General features: G+C 29.9%; 1 long non-coding RNA gene across 1 annotated transcript; it reads left to right on the plus strand.

Annotated features, from left to right (window-relative positions):
* Nucleotides 1-12,005: 12,005 nt before the first annotated feature.
* Nucleotides 12,006-12,705, plus strand: LOC122602067. The gene is made up of 2 exons (XR_006324152.1): nucleotides 12,006-12,274; nucleotides 12,511-12,705. It is a non-coding gene; the product is annotated as an uncharacterized LOC122602067 (long non-coding RNA).
* The last annotated feature ends 471 nt before the right edge of the window (nucleotides 12,706-13,176 follow it).

Here is a 13,176-nt window from a genome sequence, read left to right on the forward strand (position 1 = left end):
TAAATTTATTATTATAAATTGTATATAAAAAAAATAATTCGATATAAGATTTCTATATAAAAAAGTAACAAACTTTGTAATTATTAATTCGATCATTCATGTGATCGAAACCATTTGAACTATGTTTATAAATAGTTTTACCATTCGCAAACATTCATGTGTACTTTATTACTTTGTTAAAAAGATTTTTAATAGATAGAAAATATATTATACAAAGCTATAATGTACGATTATGAGAACAAAAAGGATAGGGTAGATAGCATAGATAAACTAATAATCGGATACTTTTAGTGACGAAATGCCAAATATGATAGACAACATTGAAATGTATACGGCTAAATGTAAATGAGAAATATTTAGTAAAATGCAATTTGTAATTAAAAATATCAATTATTAAAATGAAATGTCATATTAAATGTAGTTGGGAAATAATATCAGAAATGAAAATCTAGTCCACTGGCAATGCGTGCATATGTTGTTCTACATTCATAGGTTCGAAACCCATTTGTAACATTTAACATTCACTTGAATGGCCACTATGAAGGCTGACTAAGTAAAGTAGGTGTTGACGTGTCTTTGTGTAACAATCATGATTCTTGACTCTTTGACTTCGTGTACATTTTGACTAAGTATTTAGTTAATCAATATATGTTCATGTGCAATTTGTGGTTTAGTTGGGTTCAATGTGTTCAAAAAGGTCATTTATCATTTATTTAAAACTAATGTGCTAGTCGAGATCATTGTTAGTACTAATCGACTATTATAATTTAGATGATGTCTAAATTAGCTAGGAAACATGATATGGATCCTCCATGGGTTATACCCAACTTATGTGTAACATTCGTGAATTTCGACCTATTTGACTATGTTTGACTTTTGTTGACTATGTGGTTAATTGTAACGCTTGTGGTGTTGGACCCATTTACTTTCGTTAATTATGTATGTGACATCTGCCTTTTCCTTTTTGGATTCTTCATTTGTGTGTATAACTCGTGTTTCTGATTCGTAGAGTAATAGTCTAAATAGACAGAGTTAGACTAATTCGTAGAGTAATAGTTTAAATAGACAGAGTGAGACTAATTCTTGGCATTATAGTCTAAGTGCTGGAACCCCACACCCCCTTATCTTAGACTTAATTTCCTCTCACCCATCCATTTCTTATCTTTCTTTCTCTCTACTTTATGCAAGAACACCCAAAAACACACACTCTTGCATCTCTCTCTCTCTAGAAAATCATCATCACTTATTGTTATTAAAGCTAGATTAGTGAAAGAATCAACATCATTATCATCATTACTACATCATATCAAAATTTTGAAAGTCAAAGTGCAAGAAAACTCCATATATAACTTAAATTCGGATTTGAGGCCTTGTTGGTGATTTTGGTAAGTTAACTTGTCTCAATAACATCATTTTATATTTATAAACTCAATTCTAATCTTATAGAATCATTTTGAGTCATTTTTCCAAGTAAAATCATTCTTGGGTCAAAATTAGGGTTCTAAGTGGTCATATGGGTCAAAAACCGGGTTTTATACCCAACTGATGATATGGGTCGAATTTTTGTAGTGGAAACTGTTTATAATTATGTTTCAAGTCTAACCTAAATAACCCTTGGTCGACTTTTGGGTCAAAAGCTTAATGGGTCGATTTTAGGGTTTACAACTTGGATAATTTAGGTCAAATTGAAATTAAGGCTTAATTGAAGTTATGGAATGATTTTTAAAGTATGGGTTAGTTTCATAAACATTACTTATCCCAAATTATGCTCAAAACATGTCTTAACACTCTTTAAATCGTGGTCTAGGTCGAATTAGGGTTCTTTCAAAAGTCAAAGTGGGTCAAAAACGGGTTTTGATGATTTTGTGAGTCATGGGTTAAATTCCGGAAGTGGGATATGTTCATTGATGTTATTTCATGTCTAATAAAGCATAAAATTCAGTTTTGAAGCATTACAAACCGGTTTCAAGTGTTTAATTAGAGTTTGGATGTTCTTGGTCAATTTTGACTTTTTGGTCAAACCATTCTTACCTATGTTGTTGCCCACTTTTTTCCTATATGTCTTTAACTCGTTAAATCCATGTCATAGTCAATTCCTAACATCCCCCAAATCTCATATTCGTCCAACAAACATCATTTCTCATGATCGAACGAATCCCGAAAAATGAAATTTATGAACGTGTATTGATATGCATATAAGTATAACTATAGGTTGTGAACGTGTGACGAATATTGTACGCTTGTGATCATTCTTAACTTGAGTCTTGACGATCAAGGTGAGTTTCGTAGCTCCCTACTCAGTTGAGATTCGGGCTGAAAAGTGTACAACTTTTGTGTGTTGACTTGTTTGAGTGTGCAATTATACATTTCCCTTGATTTATGACATAGTTCAACTGTGCATATGCTTGATTTCCTTGATTGATGACATGACTTGATTGGGCATATGTTTGAGTGTCTTGGGTGATGACATTAGGAGGGCAAGAGGACAATGATGGACAATGTGTGCATGCGTGAAAACATAGGACTTGTTAGGATACTTATTGATATCATTATTACTTGTTCTTGCTTACTTGCGTAGTCTAAATACCTTGATGTAGTTCATTATGTGAAAACACGTGTGAGGGTCATTGAGGACAAGGTTGTTATGGAGACATTAATTGATTTATGGATTTACCTGTTGGTGACGGTTTTGTATATGTGCAATTATGTGATTTGTTGTAGGGTATTGTATATGTATGTTGAGGTGTTATAGGTTAGTTGTGTATTATGGAGGACGGTAAGCCTTGAAAGGTTGGAGATGTGGTGGGAAGGCTGCGGGTGAAACTATATATAAGCATCAAAGGCCTTTCAAAAGTAGTATCGTACGAAGTATATACACATGGTGTTTTTGGTTATGTGTGGACATTGATGGTCATGGATGAACAACTTATGTGCAATTAAGTATAATGAGGTGCATGATGTGCAATTGAGTACAATGAGGTGCAATTGAGTACAATGAGGTGCATGGTGTGCAATTGAGTACAATGAGGTGCATGATGACAATACAAACGGGTACTTTAAGTACTTGAATGACATTTTACGGGTACTTTTAGTACTTGAGGACATTATGGACGACATGGGGACATTGAGGGACATTGGGTACAAGTGTGCAAATCTTAGATCATGTTTGGTGTTAATTTTGTAATGGTTGATTGGTATGCGTTCTGTTCATTCTTTCCTACGACTCACCAACCTAGTGTTGACCTTGTTTAGTACACTTTTCAGGTTACCAAGAGAATCCAAGGAGGTGTCGGATGATTGATGTTTATGCTAGAACTTGGGCTTAGACTTACATGGATCCAGGATTCATTTGCCCCCTTATTTTGCATTATGTGTTACGTACTTGTTTCCTTAATGTTGGATTCACCGAATCCCTTTTATTCATATAGTTTATGAACTACAATAATCCCATGCATACGCTATATCTTTTCGGTAATATTTCGAGCCTAACTCGGGGTGTTACAGAATGGTGGCCCATGCGTGGTCGTAGAGAATTAGGTTGTTTGACCTAGACTACGGCTTAAGTAAAAACTCTTCATATAGCATGCATGGTTAGGAATTTTGAATGCAATGTGAATTGTATGAACCTTGTAAGTGTACACTAAGAGTTCGTAGGCAGGATCGTTATACGTAATGATATGAGTACAATTGGACAACGTGTTGGTTTGAGATGAGTACTATGTGATCAACGTGTTGTTTTGTGATTAGTACAATGTGAACAATGTGTTATGTTGTTGCAAGTACAATGTGATGAATGTGACAACATCCGTACAATTGGCTTGGCGTGATCAATGTGTTGTGTGGTGGTTAAGTGCATGAGGTCAATGTGGTTACTTGAGGTCAATGAGGTCATGTGCATATTGTTGGATTGAGATGATTTGAATTGGTATTGTTTGATTATTTAGGGCAAGATGAAGTTATGGCATTAACATGATATAGTATTGTGGCAACCCTAAAAGAGCATGATCAACTATTTTATGGTTACCCGGTATTATAGCAAGTTAATGACATCACGGATTGCACACGTTTGGCTTGGAGTATAATAAGGAACCGATATGCTTAATGGAAGTTGATTGGGTAAAAAAATATTAAAATAACATCGATTGGCATATTTTAAAAAATATTTAAATATAAAAGTCAAAGTTTTAATATATAGATTAAAATGTTACTAACAAAACATAGTATACTAAATTTGAAACCATAATAAAAATAACATCTAATATTGAAAATGACGTAACTCTCGTGTAACCACGGACCTAAAATCTAATGTTTAGTCTAAAATATAAGAATTTGTCACTTTGTAATAATTTTTTCCTTTGATATTATATAAATATATGTATATTCGCTTATTTGTATTATAAAAATATAAACAAAAACTATTATCATTTGAGAAAATATTTTTAAAATGTAATCATTATTCAATTTATTGGGAAATACGGATAAACAACATTGAATTTGATGTTTGTTTTTATATTAAAATTCACAATTTTACATATAGGAATTTGTAAAGTACATATAGCATTGAATAGGAAACAAAACACCAAATTCCCATTAGATGAGTTGGAAAAGACATGTGCCTCCTTGTTATAAGACCTAGGTTCAATTCCTGGCACAAACATTTATTTTTAAAAATATACATTACACTCTTAGATACCTGTGTGGAGGCTGACTAAGCAAAGTAGGCGCATACGTGGTTGCTGACGTGTCTCTTGGATCGATATGGTGACGACACGTAGGAAAATGCTGGCGTGGCGGACTTAGGGACCGCCACGTGAACACTTTGAGATAGGCTTTTATATATATATATATATATATATATATTATCTTAAAAAAATATTAAAATGAATGTGGTATTATAATTAATTTAACATGTTACTTTCAAAAGTAAATAGTAGTTAAAACAAAAGTAAACTATAAATTTTGTATATTTTTTCAATCTGGAACAATAATATGTTTGTATTATTGATGCTTGGCAATATAATTTATATATTAGACATATAATTTATAGGTATAGAGTCAATGATTGTATTGTATTTTTTTATAATATTTATTCTTAACCATATACTGGTATATTATTCAACTGGATAATAATATTGTGTTTACTTAATAATAAAATGATATAATACAATTATTTCGATTTAAAGGTTTTAACTAAAAGTTTGAACTCATCTAACGGTCTTTATTTCTCCATAAAAGAATTTAGTAATTATAAACATATTAAGCTTGTAATTAGATTATTTTCCGCGTAATACCATGATAAACATATTAAGCTTTCATAATAATTAGTAATTATAAATAAAGGCATGTTGAAATATGATAATATAAATATTTTAAAAATGTTTTTGTATTAGAGATGGTTAATAAGATAGATATTATATATATCATTGTATAACGATAATATAAAATAGAATATATATTTTTCTAACAGCAAAAAAAATATACTCGTTAACGAAAAATGATAATGTTAATATTTAAGAAAGTTTTCTTTTAGTAAATGATTCGTAAAATATGTTTGTTATTTTGTTATATAACAACGATGTAAAGTTAAATATAATTTATTTAATGTAATAATAAAATTCTCAAAAAAACATTAATTTTTTCCTTTTATAAAAAATAAAATTATTAAATTAAATTATAATAATTAACTATAAAATAGATCAACATGATATGACAATGACCAACGCCATTAAATATTTATCTCACTTATTTTAAAATAAGTGTTCATAATAAAACTCACACCCAATTATATAATTATAACATAATTATGAGATAACAACTTTATCGTTAAATTTTGAAAAACAATATTAGGGCTAATAATGTTTTACAAAATGGACATGCAGTAATACCGTTAATTTAATTAAGCTAGCACTATTTAGATAAATAAAAGTGAAAATGTAACATTTATTTTGGAATGAATAGAGTGATATATTTTTTAAATTAAAAATAATAATAATATGTTTGTGTTAGTAATGCCCACTCATATATACTATATTATAAAAAGAATAACCTTTTTTATTTTTGGTAATGTTGAAAATATGTAATATTTTCATTTGGCACCCCTTAAAATACTTTCACATACATTACTTTCTTAACATTAATGACTAAATTACACTATCAATCCTTAATTATTTTAAAATATGTTCATCAACCCTTTACATCAATTATATACACAACTCAACGTCGCTCCATCACCAACCGTCGCCCAACTACCACACCGTTGCCGTCACGACTACCGCCGCATCGCGCGGGTACCGTGCTAGTTAAAATTTAGTGTTTATCTAATAGTATCATATAAAGCATTTTGCCCATTTTTCTAAATTTATTAGTTATATTATATTACTTATAGTCAAGTTATTAACATGAAGACTTCAAAACTTTGAGTTTACGATCCGAAATCACAATGCTATTTGCCGTTATTCACTATGTTTACAAGTTCAGATTTTGATACGATTCTAAAAATTTAAGGTAAATTCAGAACTCTAACTAAACATATGTTGTATTTATCATTATTGTTTATTATAATTTAGCTTCGATCATCGATTTAATTTAACCACAGTTTATTTCATACTCACGAATCATGAATGGGGCATATTCAAATTTTTTATTGTAACATCCGTCACCAAAACCGGTACTTTATTATAGCCTCTAACTTAAATTCCAAATTTCTTGACCAGTCAATGTGCCTATATAGTATAACAAGTGTAGAATTTTGGTGAATAAAATCAATAATTATCAAAGTAATTTTTATAATTAATACAAGTAAAGAGAAGTTGTATTTCTATTAGAACTCTTGTTAAATTATATATTAATATATCCTAATTACATTTAAACTCTAAAACACTTATCCTTATAATAAACAAAGAATTATAACTTAATTAGAACTCTTGTCTTTAATAAATTATTGATCTTAATTTTAAACCAACTCAAATACTTCTCTCTACAAATATATATATACATTTTTAGTTACAAAAAAGAAAACTAAAACAAATTTTCCTTGTTGATGCTGCCATCGATCTACATGCCACCCAAGAATAAAAGTTTCATAATCTATTTAACACAAAGTATTAATCCTAAAGATCTCTTGGATTTTGGTATCTAAGGAGTGATCATCAATCTTGGGGTAAATTACTTATCTTTTCTTTTCATATATATAACTATATTTTTTTTTATTGATCTTTGTTTATAAGTAGCCTATTTGATGAATACATATTATGACAAATTTATAATAATGAATTAAAGTTTTTTTTAGGGTTAAATCAAAAGCTTGAAGTATAAATCATATTAATGTTAAAACTCTACGTATTTATTGTATCATAATAATTAATGTAATTAAAGAAATTCAATTATGAAGGCATGGAAATCATAATAACAGATGTAAATAGGTGTTGGAAAGATTTGAAAGTTTATATATGTATATTAGTTGTAGTAGTCTTTAAAACAGTAAGTTTGAGTTATTTCAGAATCTGGACAGATTCTGTTTGTTAACTTTGAAAGGTCGTATCTTGGTCATGGAAGATGGTTAAGTCATGTTTTTAGTGTCTGAAATTAATTTCAGGAAGTCTACTTTCTGGTGGAAGTGGTTTCGTGTCAAAATATGAAGTTTAAGATTGTCAAACGAATTTTATAACAAAACTGCGCAAAACTGAGTTTTCAGAACAGATTTAGGTCGACTTCAAATAGTCATATCTTGGTCGATTTTATGAAATGGAAGATTAGTTTTTTCCAGAAACATTTTAAAGATGTTAAGATTGTACAGTAAAAATTTGGATTTTTTTTGAAGCTTCGAAGGCCCTTAACTTTTGTAAAACTTTTCTGCGCGCAAACAGTGAATTTATTAACTAGTCTGTAATTATCGAATTTTTAAAAATAATTCAAGTACAAAATAAATTCTGTAAAAATTCATTTAAGTATCTAACACATAAAAGTTACTGTGGTAAAAATTTAAGGACTTGGTTAGTTTGGGTGATCCAGAATAAAAATTGATAAAGTTACCGAAAATTCCAGTGAACATGAGTTTGTAGAATTTAATCATAAATCATCAAGACAAATACTCTATATTAAGTTATATGACTTGTAACTTAAAATATGACAAATCATTTTATGAATACTTTGAGTGTAGCCATATGTGTATTTCATCAAATGCGGGTTACAATGGACGGTTATTGACCATGTCCAATAATTGTAACTTGTACATGTATATATGTTGTGTAGATTCCAGTGATCTTTTGGACTTTACACAACTGCTTGCTGATTGAGGTGAGTTTCGTGACCCCTTTATTTTATTTATTTGGGGGAAAATGATGCTCAAAACACTTTTTATTTCTTTACTAGTTGTGCCAAAACTTGTTTGTTTTCTTGGACAAATACGTGTAATTATGAAATGTGTATGCTAGCTTGTTTGTGTTGATTCTATGATGCAATAGATGTCTGTTGATATCTATTGAAGACTATTTGAAATTTATCGACCAACTATATACTCCAGTTGGTAGTTGTTGGTATTACAGTGTGTGATTGAGTTGTTGGCAGGAGTGATGGGGATTGTGTTGTTGGATAAATATGATGGCATTGATCAGTATTTGGATTGCATACAGGCTGCTACATGTTTATATTTACACTATTGTCCAAACCTCATATATCATGCACAACAAATTCATTTGTATTCCTTTAAACCTACGAACTCACCAACATTATGTTGACATTTTCGAGCATTCATTTTCAGGTAATAACAATGCTTAAGGAGACTGAGTATAAGGAATTTAGGAAGACCAGTAAAGAGATCCTTCATGGACTCCTAAATTGCATTTGAACATTCAATACTATTTGCCACTTCTTTTGCTATTTGAGGCGTGTTGCCTAGACTTATCCCGCTTGTGGGAATCACATTTATTTGGATTTCATTTAGTATAACTCTATTATAAATTCCATGTGCTATGTTATTTCTTTTCGTCATATCCTACGATTCCGCCTAAGGTGGGGTGTGACATTTATGATACAATATATATAACTACCGTACATCATACGAGTATTAGGACTAGTATATATATAACAACGAAAAATAGAGAAAAGAAGAAAATTAAAAGAAGTCATCTTTTTTTAGGATATCTTCTTAAATCAATATTGAATAAATTTTTAAGATTTGCTAAATATTATATTACGTTCTTATTTTAATTATAATCTAACTTGCCATAAAATCTTAATAATAATATGATGGAAACAATATGTAAAGTTATATGTATTAGCCATAATTCATTAGTGTACGTGCATGATGATCTTTGTCTCAAACACCTATTTACATATTACTATTTGAAAAAACTATTTCCATGTTTATACGTATTTAATATAATATATTTTATATTTAATTAAATACATATTGTTATTCCTGACCAACTATATAAATTAAAAGACTAATGTTGTATTAACTTAATAATCAATTTGGTAATAATATAATTATTTTGATCTAAGAATTGTGATTAAAAGTTTGAGCTCATCTAACGGTCCTTATTTCTTCATAAAAGAATTTAGTACCTTGTTATATATATATTAGTAGATCCTGTTGGGATATAACCCCTTTAAACCGAGATTTCCATGATAGCCTTTAGGATATTGTGTTCATGTTGGATAATGACTCACTTGTATGTATTTAATTTTCTTAAAGTATCTAGTATTATCATTATCATTATAAATGAGTTGAAATGGAATTATAAATCATTTTTGTTTCTGGTCGACTTACTAGTTAGGAGGTCATCCTCCATAATTTTGATGTAGTGATCTTATTAAATTTAGATAAAATTTCCATCTTATACGTTATTGTTATTATTATTATTATTATTATTATTATTATTATTATTATTATTAACTCATCATATATAATTGTTGTAATTTACTCTAATGACTATAGCCTTTAAGTCACTACTAAGTAGTGTATAGAGATTTATCAACGTCTAAAAATAAATATGACATATAACCATATGTCTAAATATCAATGGGAAAAAAAACTATAACCGTCTAAGTTTAGGAAAATTGAGTAACTAATCCTAAACTAATGGAATTCAAGTAATAAAAGCCACATATTGGAATGATCACCACATTTCCATGTTTGTTATACTATATAGGCACACGACCAGTCAAAAAATTAAGAATTCAAGTTAGAGACTCTAATAAATTATCGGTTTTGGTGACGGATGTCACACTATTGTAAGTATATCCCTTTACTTTTAAATAGAAAAAGGAGATTATTAGTTGTATTTCTAACCAATATATTTCGAAGTGAGCATATAGTATAATACCCGGATAAATTATATTTGCTTAACTATTTACTAGAATAATCATAGTATTAATAACCATAAATTATAAATAATAAATAGATATTGGTAATATATATATATATAGAGAGAGAGAGAGAGGAGAGGTTATTTGAGAACCCTTAAAAAAAAGAACCTCTCTCCACCCTTGGATAAAAAAAAAAGGATGAATTAGATTAAAAATAAAAAAAACCCCTCCCAACACTAGAGGGGTATTTTTGTTACTCATTTTTTTTTCTTTATCTCTTACTTTATTAAATTAATACCCGGATATAGTATAATACCTAGATATTTGCTTAACTATTTACTAGAATAATTATAGTATTAATAACCATAAATTATAAATAATAAATAGATATTGGTAATATATATAAATATATATATATATATATATATATAGAGAGAGAGAGAGATGAGGGGTTATTTGAGAACCCTTACAAAAAAGAACCCCTCTCCACCCTTGAATAAAAAAAATTGGATGAATTAGATTAAAAATAAAAAAACTCTTCCCAACACTAGAGGGGTATTTTTGTTACTCTTTTTTTTTTCTCTCTCTCTTACTTTATTAAATTAATAGAATTTTATCTAATTCACTACAAAAAATTTATCTCACAAACCGTAAATCGTTAGACGAAAAGAAAAACATGGGTAGTCTTAGAATTTCGTCTTCTTTCATTAGAGATGTTATTCGACATACTTTTGACGACTTTTTAAGTTTCATTTTTTTTTCTCATCGCGTTCATCTTACACATGTGTAAGTTATTATTCTTTGATGTCCTACACATGTGTAGAATGAACCTTTTAATGGTTTCCACTTCTCTTACACATGTGTGGATGAATGAACAAATGTACACAACAATGAAGGTTAAGGGCGGAGCCCGTCAATCCACGGCGGAGCCATGGTAGCCAAGAGTGGAGCCCGTCAGTCCATGGCGGAGCCATAGCGGCTAAGGGCGGAGCCCGTTAGGTAGATCACCTATCACCGGTCACCCCTTGTGACATATCACCCTCTATGACCTATCACTCTCAATGACCTATCACCTACACTAGCTTTGGTTTATGAATATGCTTAAGGGCGAAACCCGTTCCGAATCATATTTTTTTTTTTCAACCTACACATGTGTAGGATGAACCTTGTAGTGGTTTTTACTTATCCACACACATGTGTAATATGAACGTGATGGAAAAAAAATTAAAATTTAAAAAGTCTTCAAAAGTATATCGAATTACATCTCTAATGAAAGACTACGAAATTTAAAGACTACCCATGTTTTTTTTTTCCGTCTAACGATGTACGGTTTGTGAGATAAAAGTTTTTTAATGAATTATATATTTTTATTAATTTAATAAGAAGAGAGAGAAAGAGAGAGATGTGGACTTTTTGATGATGACAATCATGCATTTTTTGATCTTGATGAATGTAGGACTGAGATTGATTCTCGCGTTCTTTATTTTTTAGTGGTTCTTAAAATAACTCACCCTATCTATCTATCTATAATATAACTAAAAGAGGGGGTTAGGGATACACTTGGCACCTTAATCTCTCTCTTTTAGCTAAATACTCTCTCCTCATTAATCCTTTGTTTATTAATTATTAAATCTGTTTATTAATATAAAAATCTTTTTATTCAAAAAATTATAATAATCCTTTAATTATGATTCTCACGCCCAAATATATCCGACCACCACTGTGGGCTCTTACCCCCCTTACTCTCGCCGTCGCTACCACCGAAACTTCCTTCCGCGCATGGGGTGGAGGAGGGGATAGAAGACAGGGTGACAACCACTGGGTAATGCTCTTCTTTTTTCGGTTATCATTCTTGATTTTATATCTTTGTTGATTACAGATTTGATCTTAAATATTACCCCAACTGATAATGTTTTTCCTGGATTTATTTGACCGATAATGCACGACTAAACATCCCATCGGTTAGGTAAGCTTATTGATTGTTAAGCTTTGTTTAAATTTGATTTATTTTAACATCCTCTGCCCTATATTCTTCTCCATCTGCCTTTAAAGATTTCAATTTGATTGTTCTCTGACCATTTTTTAATGGCTTCAACTGCAAACGCTATTCATATGTATCTAATTCATATATTATTATTAATGTTTTCAGATATTGATGTGTTATGGCTTTTGTTGTTGTTTTTGATGGGATTTAATTTGCAGGGGAATCACCTGTTTCAAGAATTGACCAAGTAGGTACATTTGTAAAAAAATTATACTTTTGAATATTCGCTTGACAATATGCTTTTGATTCAAGTTTGTTATCTTAACCAGTTTAAAAATTGTTAGCTTTTGATTTATGTGGATGCTTGCGAGTTGATACAAATCTCCGTGTTACTCTAAATTTTTTTCTTTCAACATCTTTAACGAAATTCATTCAATATGCATATTATATATATATATATATACACATATATATGACTACCATTATAAAGAGAAAAAAATAAGATTACTTTTGATCTAAGCCATTAAAAATAAACCTACAAATCAATCTCCACCTGTAAGAATTGGTATGAAATCTATGTCTCTCATTGCCTCCAAAACATTTACATTATATAGAATACATATGTCCTACAACTTTGGTAATTCCTATAATTGTGCTAATTGATAAACACAGACAACACAGACAATATCCTTTCTATAATACAAATATATCTATTCTATAATCAAAGATATGATACGTAGACTAATACTCCCCCCGAAGTCGAAACGGGCGGTTCTCGGATGTTGAGACTGGAACGAAAGTCGTCAAAAAGAACCTTAGGTAGACCTTTGGTGAAGATGTCAACGATTTGGTAACACGAGGGAACATGCATTACTCGAACTTGC

This window comes from Erigeron canadensis, chromosome 5 (assembly GCF_010389155.1).
Source record: "Erigeron canadensis isolate Cc75 chromosome 5, C_canadensis_v1, whole genome shotgun sequence".
In the NCBI taxonomy this organism is placed as follows: Eukaryota; Viridiplantae; Streptophyta; class Magnoliopsida; order Asterales; family Asteraceae; genus Erigeron; species Erigeron canadensis.